The 20,920-nt window shown below is 42.9% G+C and overlaps 1 long non-coding RNA gene across 1 annotated transcript; it reads right to left on the bottom strand.

The window, feature by feature from the left end:
• Window positions 1-7,332: 7,332 nt before the first annotated feature.
• Window positions 7,333-19,708, bottom strand: LOC148053468 (uncharacterized). The gene is made up of 5 exons (XR_015708567.1): window positions 19,537-19,708; window positions 18,608-18,696; window positions 13,683-13,890; window positions 11,662-11,959; window positions 7,333-7,776 (listed from the first exon to the last, which is right to left on the bottom strand). It is a non-coding gene; the product is annotated as an uncharacterized LOC148053468 (long non-coding RNA).
• Window positions 19,709-20,920: the final 1,212 nt, after the last annotated feature.

Genomic DNA, 20,920 nt, shown 5'->3' with positions numbered 1-20,920 from the left:
TCAGTGCTCCAGATGAACTGTTTTAATGTCCAGTGCCCTGGTTCAGCATGACTCTCAGTGGCACAGGACGAGGCACTTCCAGTCGTACCTTCTGGCCAAAGACACATGCAGAATGGCAGAGGGGTCTGTCCCATGTCAGCTCATGTTTCCATGAGCTGCCTGTTATGGCATTATTCATTCCCAGTATGAGGTTATTGGGTGCAGTCATAGCATGCTATCAAACAAGTGCTTTTTTCATAGTTGTGAGCCATGATTTTCCATAGACTTCATTTATTAAGAACATTGGCATCCTTCAAAGTGAAAGGCTCTCCTATAAGCTCATGCCATTCCTTGAACTTAAAAAGTGCATGAGAGGAGACATGTATTGTAAATAGATATCCTCTCCTTCATTTGTAAGTGTGGGAGCTGTTTGACGTGACACAAAGCAACTGGAGAGAGGAAGCAAGGATTACTGTATCAGTCAAAAATGCATCCAGCTCTGCTGCAGGGTTTTTTGCTGCAAGGGGAACAAAAGGCCATCTCTATGAGTCTTAGCTCTTTAGAGCTCTTAAGCTCTTAAGTGGGTGGCAGGTAAAGCATCACATATTTCCCTTGTGTCCAGAAACATTAGGGTCAATTGAAGAGAAGAGCATGTGGTAAGGGTACAGATGAAGAAATCGAGAGTATGCTTATTAGCTTATAGACAAGGCAAAGCAAGTGGGCACTGCAGGCACAGAGAAGGGCAGGATGACGATTTAAAGCAATGCTGACAAGTTGAGGAAAAGGCCTGGAAAAAAGGATGCGGTTCAGCAGAGACGCGTGTGAGGTAGACGGGAACAATCAGCTGTGCAAACACAGCCCGGGTTCAGCTGCAGCAGCTCTGCCAAAAAAAGGTCTGAGAGGGTGGTTGTGGATTGCAGAGTGAATGTGAATCAACAGTGTCATGTTGTTGTGAAGACAGATGTTCTAGAGGGGGTAAAGGAGGAGCAGAGCCCATACAATGGGAAATGACCCACCCACACCAGCCAGTGATGCACTGTGGCTTGAGGAGTGGCACTTGCAGAGAGCCCGGCTGCCGAGCAGGGAGGTGGAAAACACCCCGAAAGCAAAGGCTGACTGAATTGGGGTTTAGCCTAAATATGCAAAGCCTGAAGGGAAACATAATCCTCCAGCTATGTAAAATGTTGTCTTAAGTGGAGGGGGATGTCTTCAGTGAATAGGAGTGATAAGCTTAAATTAAAGCAAGTAAGAGTCAGAGTATGCATGGAAAAAAAAATAAATTCTGCAGGTAAGGGCAGCAAACCCCCAGACTGGATGGCTGGGGGGGACTGAAATTTCCATCACACTACGAACAGGTCAGACAAGTGGTGGTTAGAGATGATAAAGCGGTACAACCTGCCTTGAGGCTGGAGAAAAGTTTAAATGAGCCCTTGTGAATCTTTCTAGCCCTGTTTTCCTGTGATTTATCAGAGGATTTGCAGCTGCAGCTTTCCACATTTTCAGGGTTTAAAAATGCAGCTCCACTGGCCAACACTGCAGTGGAGAAAGTGGAAGCCCTCTTGTCTAAGCCCAGTGACACCCCACCACTTTTGCAAGAAAGCCCCCGTGAAGTCAGCAGGAAGCTGTGCTCCGGTCTCTTCGGGAGCTGAGAAAGTAACGCTCAAAGCTTTTCTCTCCAGTTTTTGTGGAACTAAAATATCAACAAAAAATCATGGATGGGCCAAAATAAGAGCGTTATTTCAGTTCAGATTCCAGGTTGTTTAACCCTTTCCTCTCCCATCATCCCTTGTCAACACCTAGGCCTCTTCAAAGTCAAGGTGAAAGAAGAACACTCAAATTCCTGTTCTGGAAGTGCCAGTGCCAAGCCGTTGACTTTTCTGAATTCCTTCTGCTTTTGTAGCAGAAATGATTCACAAACTGAGATTCACATGGCCTTTCAATCCCCCAGAAGCTATTATGAATATGTTGGCTCCATTCTAGTTCCTTCATTTGCTGTTTCTGGGGGAAGGAGCAGTGCCTCCTGCTGCCTAACAGCGTGGTGGGTGACAGAGAAGGACAAAGCCAGACTCTTTGCAGATACGCAGAACAGGAGGAGGAGGGACAGCGGTCACAGATGCAGCAAGGGAAATTCCAGTTAGAAACAAGGAAGAAATTTTCATCATGAGGGTTGGTGGTTGAGCATAGGAAAAAGTTGCCCAGGGAAGTGGTGGTATCTTCATCCTGGAGTTTCAGAACTCAGTGGGATGAGGCCCTGGACAATTCACCTACCTTTGAAGTTGGCCATACTGGGATCAGGGGTGGGACTAAGACACCAGAGGACCCTTCTATGATCCCAGTGGGGGTAAACCAGAAGTTTCCTAAGTGACAGCAGAATTTCTCATACTTCTGCATACCTAGAACACACTTTTCCCCTGGATTTAAGTTGGCAATGATTAGCGTGTGTCCCCAGGCTGCCCCAGTCCTACCTAGTGCCACCAAGCAGCTGACCCAGGACTTGCTGCTGGGTCTGTTCTGCACCACATCCCACCCCTCAGCTGTCCTTGGCCCGTCTATCTGGCTGGGCTCTGGAGGATGGTTGATAGGGACAAACATCTCACTTACCTGCTTTGTTTCATTACAACAGAATGCAAATGAGGTACATATACAATATGGTCTTAAAAAAAAAAAAAAAGATAAATAAACACCCTTTCTTTCATTGCTGTGCCACTGCGGTGTGGGAGAGGACAATTTATGCTAACTCATCTCCCTTTCTCATCGTGTTTGTTGGTTTTTCAGGGCCTTAATAAATCCACCAAATGTCAGCCAGAGAAGACACACCATAGCAGTAATGGGTGTAATCAGTACAATCTCAAAAAGCACCTTACAAAGACTGCATAGCATTCTCCCTATCTGAAAAAAAAAGTGAAAAGCCTCGGGACTAGCATGTTACTCAGATCACAACGAGCACCTTAAAGCCCTGAAGGCAACTGATTCTCCTAAGTCTTACACATGTTTTTACGTAAGCTTTGTTCACAACTGCACCAAACAATATTTGCCTTCGCTGTACCTGCTGAATGTCTAGCCATGGCTAGAGGTCACCAGAAAGGGCAGAAGCCATTTTGACTTTCAGAGCCAAGGTGATTTGGCAGAACAGGGCTATTAGGAGATGACTGTCTTGTAACCAAGCCAACGTAGCACAGCTCTGGAAGCCCTATGCTAATGCAACCATGAAAGTATATGTAAGGAAACTATCCTGTCTTCTTGCAACACTTTTCTGCCTATTAGCTAGACAATAAATGTTTAGGATCGTCCTATTTCTTTTCATAGAGGTCAGATATCTAAAGCCAAGACAATGTTTAAAAACAGCACAGAAGCTTCTTGGTTAAAACATTAAAAATCTGAACGTACCTTTACATCCACCATTATAAAGGGATACGCAGGATTGACAGGGCTTTCATTGCCTCCATGGTGTGGCTCTCCTGATAAGCGGGGTACTTAGTTGTAGGTGGTGCTAAAAGAGCCTTTCTGGGTGCTTGCATAGGAAACGGATGGACGAGACAATCGATCTGCTTGAATTTAAAAAGACAGATTTATGAAGAATAATTGCCTTCTAATTTGGCAGAGAATGTGTACTGCCTTTAAGGGATTCACAGCTGTGTCCTGTTCTCGTGGAGTTAACTGAGCTTAGAAAAAAACATTTGATCTATTCTTCCTTCCTTAATTCAACATAGCTGAGAATCTCCCAGGATATTTCTATTTGAATTGCAGCAGGCTTTCCATTTCAATGTGTTGGCAGTGAATATCTGTCACACTGATGGCATTTTCTACATGGGAAGTATCTCCAACACTTACAGAAGACAGCAGCATATACATCACCCAAATGGCTGACTCTGTGTGTTGTAGGAAAAGCAAGATGGGCTACCTTTTTCTCTGACTACAAATGCAGGTTGCCTTGAGCAACATGAGTTCTGCAGCCAGATTCCCAGATTTTGTACCATTTCTGTGCTAGATTGACAGCTCTGGCATTTAGCTTCATTTAAAGCTAAGCCACAATTAAGTACAAAACAAACAGATCAGGCAGCAGAACCACTCATGTTCGTAACAAGCTTCCAGACTTCATCCATCATTTCCTGCAACTCTGTGCAAAGATATCTGACTCTCACCTTTTAAAAAGACAGAGTTTTTTTAAAGTTCATATTTGCACAGTACTTGAACACAGCTGGAAACTCCCTGTATAACCTTCTTCCCAGGGAAGAGGAGGAGGCAAAATCCCCTGCAGGAGCTCCTGAAAAGTGACCACAGAATTAAATGAGTAATACAAAAACCGTGAGCCTAAAGGAAGAGGGAAAAGTAAATTTCAGCTCCGAACTAATGCTTTTGTTTGTTTGTTTTTTCTTCTGGATACACAATGCTGCTGCAACAGGCCTATGTGATGTTGATGGTATCAGCACTGAAACCAGCATTTATAGGAATATGATGCAGCCACCACCAGAACCGGTTTGCAAACCCTCTCAGACATTACCTGCCTGCCCTGACTCAGACTCTGAAGCTCATAATTTATCTTCTTTTCCTTAGGCGAAGAACCTGAGTAGAGTTATAGAATCATATTCCCAAGGTAAACCGTTAACACTGACAGAAAAGGCTGTCCCATGAAAACTGTGTTTTCAGGAAAGTGCATGAACCCTCTTCTCTGTGCATGTTAAGCACATCATTTCTCCACTGGAAGTGTGTCTGAAGGTTAGTTTCTTTTATGTGGCCTTTTGCAAGGCAAGAAAAAGCCTATTGTGACACACACAATCTCTGTTAGGCTCTGCTGGACGTAGAGGGACCCAGACATTGTCCAAGTCCATGTTAGGACCCGGGTGCACCCCAACTCATCCCTTCAGTCCACAGAAAGGAAACCCTGAGCTTGGTCCCAGCATGGGAACCGAGGCTGCAGGGGACAGGGCCACAGACCCACACCTCATTTTAGACTCAGTCTAAGTGCAGATGAAGCAGCACTCAAGATGATATTTATGTTAATATATTGTCAATATTAAATTGTTAAATTATATATTTCTGCTAAATCCAATATTTGAAAGTTCTGAATCCCTCTCTGTTTTAGAAGTACTCTGACACACTTCTTTGTGTTGATATGGTGATTAAAAAGGGCCATTTAGGCCATCTCTGCCAGAAAAACATTTCCCTAGAGGGGTACTTTTTCAGTCTTGTTTTAAATATCCCCACATTTCCCTGAGATGCCATCCAAAGGTCTGTTTCATGACCTGCATATAGAATTTCTCCTGGCACTTACAGGATATGCATATGCTAAACGCATGCAGAAGTCAAACGAGGCTTCAGGAAAAATTTCCAAATGAGTAAATTCAATTACTTGAGTTTATTCTTGCAAATTCATTGTTATTTTGTAGCAGCTCTACAAACAAGCATTCAGCGATGATGGGATCGTTCATATTGCATCCCATCAACGCAGTCAAACTCAGGATGTAACTGGGAGCACAGGGGAAGGTCCCTTCCATGTACAAATGTCACGACTGCACTCAGCTCTGAGAGCCGGCAGCCCCTTGCACTGCTGCTCAGGGGGCCTGCCAAGACTGCTGGGTGGTCTCCTGGCTCCCACACCCGAACAAGGGTGCACCCCTGAGCTCCCTGCAAGACAAATCATCTTTCACAAAGACCTTCTCAGTTGGATTCACGAGCACTAATCTTGTATTGGAAATGTATTGCTCTTGCAAATATTACCTCCAACAAATATTTTGCAGAGACTCGAGGTTGTTTCTTCAAAGCAAGCCTTCATCAGTCATTCAAAACTGAAACACTGCTGCTCACGTCTCCTTGGCTCTGAATAGAAGCACAAAGCACCCCCCCATACACCCCCAGCCTCCTGCCTTCATCACTCAGTTGCATTCCTCACTTCTTCCCCAGTCTTTCACTTCTTCTGCTCCCAGCCAAGGTATCACACCCAGCCTGTGCTCAAGCTGCAGGATTGTCACTTACCTATGATTGACGCCCTTTGGCTACCCGCCAAGTTTAATACCTGCCTGGTCCATTCATTGAATCTCCGCATCAACCTTGCTCAAATGCTGACAACCCTTCACAGCCCTTTCATTGCCACCCAAGTTGTCTCTCCTGTATGAGATAAGCAGACCCTTAACCCAGATGGCAAATAAGTGCTAGGGTTCACCATTCAGATGATGTGAACAGATCGCTTCAGGTTTGGCATGGAAACACACAGAGCTCTTTATTTTCTGCAGCCAGTGTTAATATAAAAGATATTAAGTTCAACATTTCCTCTCTCCTGTACTTCTCTCCCCTGAAGTATCATGCATCCTGCAGTATGATGTGCTCTGCCAATCTGTCCCAGTTGTCTTGATGAAGCTTGGCAAAGCAATTCAGTCCTTGGCTGATATTATATAAGATATTAGAGTGTTCTGAAACACGTCTGGCAGCATTTTGACGGCATTATTCAAGCGCTATCACTAGAAACTAGTCTGCTTAATGTTGCAGCCATGTTCCTCAGAGGTGGCCTTGTCCCGCAGCAGTGACTGAGGATGCTTTCCACTGAAATGTCTCAATGCTGTTCTGCTTCCCTCTGATGCACTGGCCTGTTGTCTCTTGTGTGTATGGGGCACCTCAGGTGTCTCTATGCTCCACCCCAAAGCAGTCCTTACCCAAACTGAGCTGCTTTGATCCATGAATCCCTTCAAGCTAAGCTACTGGAGCAGAGACAGCAAACTCTTGCCTTCTGTGTAGGAAGATACTCACATTTTACTTGACATTATTTCTAGTCCATTTGTTGGGGAAGATGCTAAAGAAACCCACTCATCCTGAATTTGACCTTAGAAGGTCATATGTCCCGTTGGTTACAGACCCACCTGCCTCCTCACCATCTTCTCTTGCTTCATATCCCTGCTCCTTCCCATGCTTTTTACCCTACTCCTATTCCTACCACCCAGATTACCCTGTCTATCTTTACATCTGTTCCCCACTCACCAGTCTGCCTCATCTTCATCTGCTTTTCACAGCTCTGCCTTATGCATCCATATGCTTCAACTGCAAGCATAGCATTTCTTTGCTCTTGGCTCCAATGCCCAATTACAAAGGAAGAGCTCCAGAGACTACATGGGCTGGAGCCTTGGGTTTGGAGATGAAATCATCCATGAACTTACCCACACTGCCATATATCTAAAGTGTATGTGAAATAGTGGTGGGTTTGGGGTTGTTGCTTTTTTGGGTTTTTTGGGGGTTGTTTTTTTTTTTTTTTTTTTTTAGAGGTTTGTATCTTGGCCAGATTTGTGTGAGAGGGAAAACTGATCCAGTTGCAAATCAAATCCTCCTACTGAGCTTCAATTCCTGCTCAAAAATGAGGCACTGCAGTTTGGGCTAAAGAGCTCCAAGAATTCTCACTTAAGGAAATTAAACTGGTTTGTGTCAGACTTTTTCCAAATTTGCTGGATCGGATTTCTGAAGCTTGCAAAGCCACCAAGTTCTGGGATAGGCAGTATAATACACAATCCACTTGGATTCAACCTTATTTGACAAGGCATAAGCAACTAAAAACAGGACTTGAGAATGGAAGTTGTTTAGTAACTCTAAGTCTACACAGCTGTGCAACTTTAAATGTTCTTCTCCTCCAAGAGTCTGGAGGCACAGAGAAAAGGTAAGCCTTGATGAAATACAAGTTACCTGTTATAGTCTTCATATTTAGTAACATAAAAAATTAGATACTAAACAATCTTTATCTCATTAAGTGCCAGAAAAATGTCAAGTTTTGTTGCCAGCAGTCATCTTGAGAACCTCCTAAATACCCAGTTCAAGCTTCTGAAAGACAAAAAATGCAAGATTGGGTTATAAGCTGAAGGAAGACCTTTCATGGTCATGTATTACAGCTCAGGAATCCCTTGCTTAATTACCCAAAAAAGTAGGTGTCTATGTTACCCTGTACCACGCTGCAGAACATGACATTTCCAAGTAATTTGGGCCTGTCGTGGGCTTTAGTTTACCTTTAATTAGAAAGGGGTTCTCACCTCAAAGTAAAGCTGACATTTGCTCTCATTTGCTGATAGCAATTATGTGTTTACCTAGCACTCAACACAGCAGAGCCCCAAGCTTTGCACTTTAAGTGTTACAACAATATGAATCAACAATATTACTTCTCTATTGCCAGCACAGCTTTTCCCCAGCTCTTTCTTTCCATTTCCATGCTTCACAGAAGCAGGTGCCATTGCTCCCGCTTCAGAAACAGCAATAGCTGCAGTCTCTGGTTCACGTCCCGTCCCGACCCTAACGCTGCAGGCTGCCCTTCCCACCCCAGTCCTCTTTCACACATGCAGACCCAGATATTTGTCTCTGAACAAGAGTGGGAGCTCCATCCTCCACTTCATGTGTGTCTGCAGCTGCTTTTTGGAGGAGCCTGGGACACTCGTTTTTCTGGATTTGGGGATCTACTCTACACACCCATCTATGGTAAAGGAGAAAAAAACAATGCCTCTGGCTTAGAGATCTGCTAGGCCTTGTTTCACTTCTTCATGTAAACCTTCCTCCTCACAGATCACAAGCTGCTGGACCATCCCCAAACACATGTACCCAAGTTGGCTCTGAACCTATCTACACAACAGAGCCCCCGGGCAAGGCGGCTTCATCACACCGCCCTCATCCTCAGCCACGTGCACTTTCTCCAGTTGCTGTCACAGCCTTAGCAGAGGACTTCAGCACTGCAGAGACCCCTTTGCCACTCCACCTTCACGACTTCATCTTTACAAGATCTCACTGTCATACCTCGGGGTGTTGCGGTCTCTAAAAATAAACCCTTGCAAATACCCACCTTCAAATAGCCAAGCAGCGTCAGCTACTGATTGCCTCTTGCAGACCCTCACAGAGTTATAAAACTCACACAGCGTGACTGTAATAACTATCTGGCAGATTACCCAGATCTTCCACTGCACAAAATTTTAACACGCAGAGCCGAATTGCATCTTTAGTCATTTACCACAAAGAATGAGACAAACTTCAGAAAGAAAATAGAGCTTCTCATCTCAATAACTCAGAAGAAGATATGCTCTTTCAAGACTCTGTAAATATATCTTCTCCCAGTATGTAAAATTAATTTCCGTATCAGACTAAGCCAAAGAATTACTAGGATGAAAGGTTGCTTAAAATGGTCTGTGTTACTGATTTTATCAGTTACTACTTACAGCTTTAAAAAAGTCAATGCCATCTAATAGTGTCCATATTTTATCTGTTGAGAAATCTAATGCTCTCAGAAAAGAAGCAATATCAGACTGCATGGTCAGTCTTACTTGGAAGAGAAAATACGATTCTGAGAAATTTAATCTTGAACAATAAGAGAAAGAAAATGGTGAAACTCGGCTGCTATGTTGCATATGCACATGGAAGGGGAGAAGAAATAAAATTATTGTGATGAATAGGGAGAACATCTTACAAATAATGCAGATGCCAGCATGAAATATTCTTTGTTTCTGGCATTGGTAATGAAAGATAAGAAGATTGCTGCAGTATCACACCAATACTATGAGTGCATTGTATTTAACATATAAATTAAAATTCTGTCAATAATCCCAGGTACAGAGTGGCATGCATATGCAGGAGGTGTTAGTTTCTGAAATTCAGGAGTGCAATGGTGAATGTCTCAATCATATTAACATCTCTTTCTCCCATAGTTTATGTAACATACTACCACCCATATGCTGCTGTTTACCCTACAGTAGCACCCGGATGCCCTGACTTGGGGTCCCGTTGTGTGAGAAGCTGCAGTTTCAGTTGACAAAGGCTGTGGCTGCTCCCACTGGATACCAACACATGGGTGAAAGGCAGGGAAAGGCAAGCAGTGCCTAAGCAGTAAGCGAATCCTGAAAAAGGAGCACGTCTTGTCTTCATTTAAACATACTCAGAAATGACTGGCACAAGTAAGCCTAACTAGATTAATCTAGTAGGAATGAAAATCTCTCTCCAAGGGGTAATCTTACCTCTCATTATACAGCAATTGTGTTAGAGCTTGCTTACTCCCTCACCTAGTCCAAGGCAAGCCCATGCACACTTCCATCAACAGTATCGAGTTGCATTAAAAAGCATAGTTAAAGAGGCCTTACTACCTCCTTTCAAAACAAATGCAACTATAACACACCAGGGCTTCACCCGTGGAAAGACGAAGCATGTTTTTGCTCTAAGACAAGTGAGCTTAGTACTGGGCACCAAGTTGTGTTAGTTACTGGCTCTCAACTGCTGTTGCAAATTGTCATCTTTGGTGTGGACAGGGACATTCAAGGCCTTTATCTACCCTTGCAAAGCACTTCACCTTGTCAACACCAAGGGGCAAGGCACGTGTAATCTGGCCAGCCCTGCCCCTGTGCCGACAACCATCCCCTCCCTGCCACCGGCTGCAAAGGGCTGGCAGAGCTGTGCATGGGGAGGTGTTTCTAGCAGTCCTCCTGCCACAGCTGGCAGCAAGGATCCCATCCGTTCCCCATGTGCATTTACTCACCTTGGTGCATCTGAAATGATGCCTGGTGAGGGCAGCTCCCAGGGGAAGGGCATGGTGCCTTCTGAACTGCTCCAAGCCAAGCAGAGCCTGAGCAGGTGTCTAGTCCTTTCCTCTTTTCTTACCCTGTGCCATTACTTGCTCCTGCTCTACATTAAGTGACATTTTTTTCTCCTCCTCATTTCATGTTTTAAAGAATCAGCTTTGTCAGTGTTCTGGCTGCCTGAGCTATCCCAGGAGCACTGCAACAACTCAGAGGGCAACGCTACCAACATGAGCCTTCTTTTGAAGCTGATAACCCTGTTACAGGTATTTTGCTTAGACAAGCTTAGTACATGAGATTGCAGCATCTAACACCCTCCTTTTCCAATATAGTTCTATTCATATTTTCTTTGCTAAAAAGGATTTTTTTTTTCCTTTTTACATTTTTAATCTGCTCTTTAAGACTAGCTCCATGTCCTTGATCTGGTCCAGCCACAAAAATACTGCAATCAAAAGAAATCTGCCTGATTATACTAGATCGCTGATTTGGAGTGAGAGCATCTACTCTCAAATTCTGCCTCAAATCAGCAACTGAGATACTATGTGCCTGATCAGGCGGTCTGTTATAATTTGCCTTAAAAAGCTACATGTGATAAAAGCAAGTCAGCTGACTGCCCGAAACTTTTAAATGTCATTATCTATATATGCATTTTATGATCAAATCTAATGTGTGTCTTATCCAAATTCTTATTGCAGTGGTTTGTTATCCTAACTTCAATCTAGTTAGGAATGTTATTTACAATTGTTATTTTAATAGGACCCCACTGCTGAATTATCCTCGTGGTCAGGACTCCTGTTCAGTGGGTGAATTTCATGGTCTTGCAGAATTAGGCTTTACATTATCACAATTATGTGCAGAAATTACATGACCTTGTTTTGTATTTCCCTGACATAAAATTGCATGTTTCCTATTAGTTCCTGATTTTTTGTCTGATAGCACAGTGATAATTTCTTCCTGAATACTGAGTATAATGTACTTGGCAATTACAGCCTCAGAAAAGAAGCAATTATTTTGCTTACAATGCTTTATGAATTAAGTTCACAAAGGTCTAGACAGAGGTGTCAGCTATTCTCTATACAATCTGATATTTGCATGTTAATTGAATCCTCCTCTGAGAAGGCCACCCTATTTAGGTCATCAGAGAAGCAAGAAAGCTAATTCATACCTCAGAGGGGGTAGATGAAGAAGGGAGGCCATTACCAGCACGAACAATTATCACATTTCTTTTGTAGTAGAGGTAAAACACACATGTATGCACAAACAAGGCTCAGTTCATGGCTGCTGTTAACTGGTCTCCTTTGCAGTCAATGGGACTATGCAGATTTGCACTGGCTGAGGCTCAGATGGGTGCAGAAAGAGTCCAGAATGAGTCTGTTGAAATTAGGAAAATTCTCAGTGCCAGATCTCTCAGCCTGGAGGAAGCTGCGACATTCAATGGCCATTCACACATCGCTACCGAGTCCCTGAAAATGAAAAGTCATACAAGCTCAGGGTGTCAGAGGCATTGTCAAGAAGGGAATCCCCGGTTCCTTCCCAATCAGGAGACCTCTATTATCGATGCTAAAGTTTACCTGGAATAGCTGCTAAATTGCATTAAGACTTTAGCCAGAATATATTACTCAAGTCACCCAGCCATTCCCCTTGATTTTTACCTATTGCCATAGACCAATACCATGCGTGACTCTCTAGCTACGATATCTTGCTTACAGACTTGGAAGTAAGATTATGAGATTATTTTAATATCATCAGCCAGGAAGAACTGCACTGAGCTGCCGGCTGATCGGAGGATACTGAAATACACATACACCAACAGCTCTCTCTTAAAGAGCTGACTGTGACCACTTGCAATTTTGTCCAGTTTCAACAATTTCTGCCAACTGCAGATAGAAATAAATTAATTTTAATCATAATTTGCATATTTCACTTGCACTAAAAAAAAAAAAAAAAATCATTCTTCTTGCCGGCATCCACCAGGATATGACATTTTGCAACTTAATAGAAGATGGAGGTACACATGGTACTTTCTGAGTATTGGGGGGATAGACTGTATTTGTACATCCAGATTGTCAATTTTTATTGTAGCTCATAATTTCCTGTTTCAAAATGTAAGTTACAGATTTGTTATTCGCTTGTGACTTTTTCCTAGGTAATTGGAGTCAAGCTGTATTCGGCTAAAAATACAGACACAAAGCACAAAAACAACTTTAAAAAAAGCAATTATTTTGGTTGTATAGTCTTTAAATCCTTAATGAAATGCGATTGCTGTTGAAAACGTTTCTCATTTATTAACATACACATTTTCTATGGCAAGTGAATTGAACTGGCCATTACTAACCACAAGGTCCTTTAAGCCATTAAAACCAGTAGAGCTGGTCTCCTCACATCCCACTTTTACTTCTGTGTTAGTGCAGGAAAATCATGCTTTGCTTTTCCTATTTCGAAACAGGAAACAGCAGTTTTTCAGCTTTCAATTAACTTGTCTTTGAGCTGAACTAGATGAACATGCTGAAACAAAAACCCCACTGAATTCCTGCTGAGATGAAATAGCTGTAAAACTGTCTTATTATTTTGACAAAAACCTGGGTTTAGATGTTTGTCTGGTGACTTTTATGAGCTTAATGCTCTTTCTTTTTCAAACTTTGGAAATAAGCAATGTCATTCTTAAATATTCTATTTCATTTACATCAACTTAAATTCTCAGATATAGCAAGTTGTGGCCTTAATACACTTGTCATAACTTCATGTCTTAAAACAGATCGTCTGTTTCACTATTGTAGTTTAATTTTAACTTTGCCTCTTACTGAAATCTGCTTTAAATAAATATCTTCTGTTTTTTAAACTAACATAATTTTCTATAATGGCAAATTAAATTCACTGTGGATAAATAAACATGAGAACAGTTCTTGCTTTACTTCCATGATAGTGGTTTCTGAACAAACCATTACCACTCAGGAAAAAGATCCTGAAGTTATAATAGATGTAATGAGCTGTAAAGAGCTTGAATAATGACACAAAAAATGTTGCTGATGATACAGAGTTATTTAGAACAAAAAAAAAAATCTGAAGGTAGCAGAGGAATTTCAGAAGGATCTCACTGGGCAGCAAGCCGGTAGGTAATTTATGGATAAATACAAAGTGACACACAGAAAAAATTCTAATCCTACACAACAATGAATTTTAAATTACCTTTTTCCATATGGTTAACGCAGAGGATGATAGTTTTTGAAAAATTCAAAACAGTAGCTGTTAAAAGTAGGGAACATAAAAATAAGGAGAGAAGCAAAAAACAGAAAAGAAATTGTTCTTGTGGGACGGGGACCATGCAGAGAACATCTTCATCTGGCATATGGTGTGCAGGTCAGGTGTCCTCCACCTCCAGCAGCATCAACTGGAGCTGGGAGAGAAAGAGAAGGGCAACACTCAACCCATCAGTCACCTTCAGGCCAGCAGAGACAATGGGTCAGAGGCACCATAGAGAGCCACAAAGTCCAAGTGGGACAGGGAGGGCAAACGGGATGATCGTTTCTGAACCTGGCTCTGACCACTTTTGTTTAATGCTCTCCAACTGGACAAAATGGTGAACACACAGCAAATACCTGATTATGAAACATCTCTAGAGTTCCTTGCTGCAGGTTACAAAAAGCTTGCGGGTGCAAAAAATGGAGTTACACAAATCTGGAGGAGGATGGGAGCCCACTGAAAAGTATCAACCTGGAGAAATACCACCTGTGGCTCTCAGCAGGTTGTAGATGCAGATGGAAAGAAGGTGTGAACATGTTGCCACATGCTCACTCTGTTCCTTCACTTTTCTGTAACTTTGAAAATCACCATATTTCTGGGAAGGGCTGGATCGTCATCTAGGCAGGATTATGCACTTGAGCAATTCCTTGTGCCTAAAACTGTAACCTAAAGTGTGCTAATGGTTGTCATGTTTTACTAGGTAGAGCCATTCCCTAAGCATGATACCAGTATCATGCAGATACTGGTAACATCTCAGAAATTAAATAAGAAATGCTTCTCATAGAGAAACACGCAACGTTTACTTTCATTTCTATTTAATATATTTAATTCTAGTATTGCAGATAACGAAACCTATGAAGGTGCTTAAGCATTTGGAATTGCTAAATGATATCAGAAAGCAATCAGAAAACTCAATCCATTAGCCTGATTGCTACAATAGCAATGAAAAAATCATTTATCCAATAAGCTATAGAAGATTCAAGTATCCTTGACCACTGCCTGACTCCATCTCGCAAAACATATTTCAGCATCTCTAAGGATCAGACTATAACTCTGACACTCAGCATCCAAATGGGACCTCTACAGCTTGTCTGGAACTCTACCCACATATGTTATTTAAATTTCCAATTTGGCAACAACTTAGGAGGAACATATAACAGAAACCCAACACTGCCCTTCACCTACCCAGGCGTTCATAGTAACTGAATGGGCAACAGTGCATAAGAAGAGAATTCAACCTCAGGAATATAACCCAGCAAGGTTATCACTGTTTTGCATCTTTAAATAAGTGAGCTGCTTTTATACCTTACCACAGCAAGCTCTGGGACACTTCACTGCATAAGGATTTGTAGAGGAGTAAGTGCAGCTGGAGACACAACAAGATCTTTGCAAAATCTAGGAAAATATTATTTAAAAATAATGGGTCATCTAGTCCTGGATTGAGGAAAGTGTCTTCATCCACCCTTTCAGGATAGGGTGGTCAGCAGCAGAGCCTGCTGTCTCCAGCTGTGGTGGCTTGACCATGGAGGAGGGCTGGGAAACCTGCCAAAGCCTGTGGCTGGTGTCTGGATGCGAGAAGAGGGCATGATGAGCAGCAGCAAGCTAAAGATGGCAAGTAGAGAGGGTAAGGGACAAAAAGGAATGACTCAGATCCTCCATTTTTTTCTGGCTTAACATCTCATTTATAACATTAACCACAATGCCAGGCTCATATTTAGCCCTTCATTTCACCAGTTCTCAAGCACTTTGTGAAGAGAGGCAGAGCCATCTCTCCTCCAGCCTGTTTTGTGCCAGCGCATCCCCCCACACTGCCCGTGCATTCGGTCGCAGCCCAACTTCACATCTTACTTTCTTTAAGAGTCATGCTAAGAACATCTGCCAGGACCAAAAGTAGTGTTTATCCACCAGATTTCAAGAGCCAAAAGGTTCCTGATTTAAATCTTCCTGAGTGTTCGCCTCTCCACAAAATTAGTGTTTTGCTGTCATGGAGACAGATGACTGAGCACTGATCTCTGCACTTTGGTCTGAAAAACAAGAAGCACTTGCCTGAGACCAGTTTGGATGAACTAGACTGTCCACCATTGGAAACAGTTCAGCTGTTAATAATTTGGCAGCTGATAGAAGGGAGACATAAGAAAAGAAAACAGTTCCTCCCCCTGCTTTGCCACAACCTTGCTTTCCTAGCGGATTGCGAGTTTCTTTCTAATGTAAAACCCGAATCTTTCTCCCTGCAGATTTAAGCTTCTCATTTCTTATCCTGTCCACCAAGGGCACGAAGAACTGATTTCTCCTTTCTTCTCTGCCTCTCCCGGCAGCCCCACGCCAGGGTCACGCCAGGTAATCATTGAAGAACACGGAACAAAACCACATCCGGGCAGATGCAGCAATGCCAGACAGCAACCTCATTTCCTTTTGAAGTGAACCATTACCACTGTTATCAACTAACCTCACACATATGTCACGGTAGGTTCAGCCAGACCGTGTTTCCCTTCCTGATCAGACATAGCATTCGCATGTAACATCCAAAGCCTGAGGACAGTACTTCTGATACCTGTTTCTCCCTTGAGCACATTGGCTTTTATCTGACTATAAAGCTAAAATACCTTGGAATTTAAAAGACTGGGTTGTATTTGCTGCTACCTGTCTTACTTGGTCCTTCCAGGTGCTTTCCAACAGTCTGTTGTTCCATGTGCTTTCAGGTAGGAGGGTGGTACCTTCAGCTGACTCATCTGTGAGTCTTTTCTCCCACTTTCTCTTCAGTACACCTTCATGCTGCTGGGCTTCCAAAAACCTCATCCATCCAGCATGGTCTTCACATCGCTTTATCTTCAAAGGTGAAAGCAAGAATGAACTTCAGGAACTACCCTCTAACCCGTTCTTTTCCTGTTCTGGGTTGAAACCTTAAGTTGTTGATAGAAATTGTGCTTGTGATGAAGCATGGGCAGAAAGTCAGGGAGCCCTAAGACAGCAGGGAGGTATGAGTGAGCTGGAGCTTGTGGCCTCCCAAGGAGGGCAGGAGAGGGATGCTGGTAGCATGCCTGGTCCCAGAGCAGAAGCCAAACGGCTGAAGGACACCTCCAAAAGCTGCAGACCAACCAAAACGAGGTGGGATCTCCCAGGCAGCCCAGGACAGAGCAGTTCAGAACAGCCTTTGTGCAAAACAGCAGAACCATGACAGCTACAGCAGCTTTGCCCAGACGTCCCTAGAGAGTCCTTGCCTGTGGGACTGTGCCCAGAGAGCTGACCCAAACACACAGGCAGATAACCCCAGCCCTGGGAAACTGCTTTCTGGCTCCAAATCAAGCCAATACCTCCCTGTAATTTTTTAGTTAAGTGAAAGCTAAGTTGGATGGAAGAAAGCAGCAAACCAAACCCTTAACCAGACAAGGGTTACTTGCATCATGAGAATGCTGTGGATGAACTACTAGTGAAAACAGATGCCATTTACATCATTATTAAAAACTGCCAACAAGCCTGAGGAGCGAAAAAAACCCTAAGCAACAAAAATATTACGGGTAGAGGCAATGCTTTTTTGAGGATCTTTTTGATGAAAATGCTGATGCTGTTGCAGCAAGGCACTGGTCCATGAGTCTTCAGCGTCTCTCCCGTCGCCAGTGTAACATTCCCACCTTTGAGAGAATTTCAAGCAGCCACGATCAACCCTGCCACCAACCGTGGCTGAGAATGGATGTTTAGTAACTCATCTTCAAACCTGGCTGAAACCAACGTGGGGTGTGGCAGGGCCAGTGGATTTGACTGTTCTTCATCTTGCAGACTCGGACACCCACTGGCAGTGTATTTGATAGATTGCCAACAAAAGTGGAGTCAGTCTGATGACTGATGCTCTCTGCATCTCATTTGAATTCCAAAAGGCCTCCTTTTTCCTGGTAATGACAGTCAGCAGTAGCAGGGTAGCTCTGAAGTATTGAATGATTACAAATAACATTCACAAAATATCTTTCATTCAAAAGGGCCATTATAAATACAATTTTCAGTAAGTTACAGTCTAGCCTATAGCACCATATTCTTGCCTTGCTCCCCACTTTAAAGTCCTAATGAAGTTGCATAAGCAGATAGTGATTCTCAGCTCTCCTTTACTACTTCTCTGCCAGAATTTCACTAACAATTAATAGTATTTCTGTAGCAGTGTCATATTATAAACAATATTTCACATGCACAGAGTTAGCTCTTTGGGGAACAGATTTACCAGCTTTGGCAAATAAGAGGCAAAGGATCCACATCTCATAAATAGAGAAGATCTAGACCTGAGTGCTTAAGTCACGCTGAAGTTAACCAGAAATAAGTAACATTCCAAGTGGAGTCAGGCTCCTAAAGTTATCTTTATCGACATGGACCTACTTGACTTGGAAAAAAAAAGTTTATGGCAAAGGTAGGAACTGATTCGTCTTTGATTTCAGTCCAACGTCTTAAGGACTTGGCAGCAGAAACTCACAGTGCAAGAGGTACTTGATGCTTATTTGGTCAGAAAAGCCCACCCTTTCCTTCCTGGGGTACAAGCTCCAGCGTTAGTCCCTGATGGTCCCATCTGCTGCTAGAGCAGCCAAACCCAGGGGCTTTAACCATGGCATGGAAGCACGGGGAACATCCAGGAGCCAGCTCAGGTAGACCATTCACTCCAAAGGCAGTGCTAGGGATCAAGTGAATGCAGCCTGGCTTTCTAAATCACACAAGGAGGCCGTTGCTTATTCAGATATGGAAAATATTTTACTTACTTCCTCCGAGATTATTACCGCATCCCAAGCCCAACCTAAAGAGAAGCCCTGCCACCTTGCAGGGATGGAGAATAGGTAGCAACACAGAGTGGGAAAAGACTGCAAGCACAGAGAAGCTGGGGTAGGAAGCGGACTCACCCCCCAGGGAGGCACAAGGGCTGAGGACCTTTGGAAGGTCATCAGAGGGTTTTAGTGGGGAGCATCACAGGACCACCACTGAAGGACTCCTGCAGGACATGAGAAAAAAACATTGCAGCCGCTGCCATGACCAGCAGTGCTTTAGTGGGAGCACTGCACATACGAATAGCACTGCATATATGAATAGATCTGCCCAGCATTGAATTGTATTGGGAAGAACTGAGGTAGAATCTAGGTAATTTTCATTAATTTCTAGGTAATTTTCATTAATTTAAGGATCTTCTATCGCTCATTATACAAATGCACATGGTATTAAACCATTCATTGTGAATAAAACTGTTTCATCTAAATTAAAAAAAAAATTAAAACCCCTGAAAACTTTCCATAGTTTGCTATATGGGAACTTGCCTATTTTATGATCCAGGTTTTATTTTGGCAAGTGCTGAATTCAACAGTTACGCTAACACAGAAACCATAACCAGCTTCATCTTCCTGTCAGTCTGGGGATCTTTGATACAGCATGTCTACATTAAAAAGACTGTTATTATATTTTGCCTCTTGACTTAATTAAAGTCTCTTTTATGAGATGCTGTATTTGTAGCTACTTTCCCCTTCCTAAAATGAGCCATCTTGTCTGGTACAGTAATTATAACAACATCATTGAATCTGTATTCACAGCCTGTTTTTAAAATAGTTCCCATTTCTAAGCGAAGACTGAAGATGTTTGTGGGTAGAAATGCTAATAAGATGGGTCTCTCTGGCTACATTCAGTCAGAAATGCATGGATCGCATAGCACACCCCTAAACAGAAAAACATTTTTAGAGTCCCCACAGAATGATACCCCCAAACTTTGCATTAGAGGGATGTTGCCCTCAGCCCTGCCAAGTTGCCACCATCCCAAGCAGCACACCAGGATACAAACACACACCTTTTTGCAGCTGGAAGTTGTAGTTAAAGTCAGTCAATTCAAGGTAGGAACAGGACTGAGCTGCCTTGGTTGGACCCCCCAGAGGCAAGCACTCATCCCAGCTCTGCAGCTGACTGATGGCACAACCACAAGTGACTCACTTCATCTCCTTGTGCAAGAGTTTCCTCTCCAATGTTTGCCTCACATTTCATTACATGAGGAAACTGAAGCCAGCAGATCATCTTTTGAGTAGTGACTACAAAGTGCTTGGCACAAGCTACAGCTGAACTCCATCAGCAGTTTTTCCAGGTGATACTGGATGACAAAGAATGGCAATACTCTAGAATGGCAACAACTACACAACTGTTATACCCAAACCAGCTGTCCTCACATTGACTGCATGACCAAAAATTTGCAACTCCTCTTTCTTCGTTGGACCTCTACGTTCAGCCTACTCTTCAGTTGCTGTTCTTACTTTACAAGGAGGACGAGGACAAAGACATAACTTCCTACATTTTGTAGCTCACTAGCAGGACACAGGGCAGAAGGGATCATTGAGCTTATCAGCTTCAGCTCTGGCAATCGCAGGCAGCTGTGCTGTGCCGTGCCATTAATGCTTAGCCTTGACCTGTCAACAGGACTTCTGTTCCCTCTTATCCCATCACTCCCCATCAGCTGCTCACACCACAGGCCAAGAAAGCTTTACTTCTGATTAAAAAAGAGAACCACAGGTACAAAAAGTGAAAAGTCATAGAAAACATAGCGAAAACAGGAAAAAAAAAAGGAGGAAAATTCAGTGACTTTGCCTGACTTCTCAGTACAACAGCAAATTCATTAGGAAAAAATACAGAGCAGGCAGATGATGATACTTTTTCATAGCAGCCATCTTCTTGTTTTTAGCAACTGGAAATCCTGTTTAATCCTTGAAATCTGAATCCCACTCTCTAGAGCTCACATATTTCTGCCCATTTCCTCTTTTGCATCTATCCTAACGCCACTGATGGCTGATCATTACCATCATGCTGAAGTCTAATCCAGGCCTTTGCTGTACTCCAAGGTACAGCACTTGCTTGATAAATAACAGTGTATATATGTATATATATAACTTTAATTCACTCCTCTGCTTCTTGTTACCTTTGCCCCCAGGCTCTTCCTTTCTGTTAGCTACTTTAATAACCAAAGATTTGTTTCACATGAGAAAGAGAAGACAGATGAAGATGCAATGACACCACTGTAATCACAAGAGATTAATTATCTGGGATTCAGATACCTGTTCCTAACAAATTACTCTTGCTAAGAGCTCCAGAGAAAGGATGGAAAAGCTCAAGTCCTTGGTAATCTGGGATGCTGGGAGATTTATTGCTTAGAGAATGCTTGGTGATACATTTTTTACCATGCATATATG

The sequence above is a fragment of the Nipponia nippon genome, unplaced genomic scaffold, assembly GCF_047370975.1.
Source record: "Nipponia nippon isolate SJK-2023a ecotype South Korea unplaced genomic scaffold, ASM4737097v1 scaffold_4, whole genome shotgun sequence".
Taxonomy (NCBI): domain Eukaryota; kingdom Metazoa; phylum Chordata; class Aves; order Pelecaniformes; family Threskiornithidae; genus Nipponia; species Nipponia nippon.
Note: the sequence above shows the minus strand (reverse complement) of the source record. Positions and strands in the feature narration are given on the sequence as shown.